We start from the raw sequence: 630 nt of genomic DNA on the forward strand, positions 1-630 counted from the left end.
TTTGCCTTTCTATACATAATTTGAAAATTATCTTGTCTATGTCTACAAAGAATCTTGGTGGAATTTTGGTAGGATTTCATATTGATTTAGGGGAAATTGACATCTTTGCTATGTTTAGTTGTCCATTCCATGAACATGATGTGTTTACCCATTTATTTCAATCTTCTTTGATTTCTTTCATCGATTTTCTGTAGTTTTCCACATATAAGTTCTATACATGTTTTATCAGATTAACATCTAAGTATTTATTTTTTTGAGAAATTGTAAATTGTACTATAAATTGTATTTTACTTTAAATGTTTGTTTTCATTGCTAGTGTATAGAAGTACAATTGATTTTAGTATACGATATATCTTATATACTGAAATCTGAACTCACTATTAATTCTAGGGTTTTTTATTTATTTGTTTAGTCATTGTAGTTTGTTGATTCCTTGGGATTTCTCACATAGACTATAATGACATTTGCAAATAAGGACTATATCATTTCTCCTTATCTAATCAGTACACCTTTTATTTCCTTTTATTTCCTTACTGAACTGGCTAAAACTTCTAGCATTATGTCAAATAAGGAGGTAAAAGACCTCTACAGGGAGAACTATGAAACACTGAGGAAGGAAATAGCAGAGGA

Source organism: Propithecus coquereli, unplaced genomic scaffold (assembly GCF_000956105.1).
Source record: "Propithecus coquereli isolate 6110/MARCELLA unplaced genomic scaffold, Pcoq_1.0 Scaffold141, whole genome shotgun sequence".
In the NCBI taxonomy this organism is placed as follows: Eukaryota; Metazoa; Chordata; class Mammalia; order Primates; family Indriidae; genus Propithecus; species Propithecus coquereli.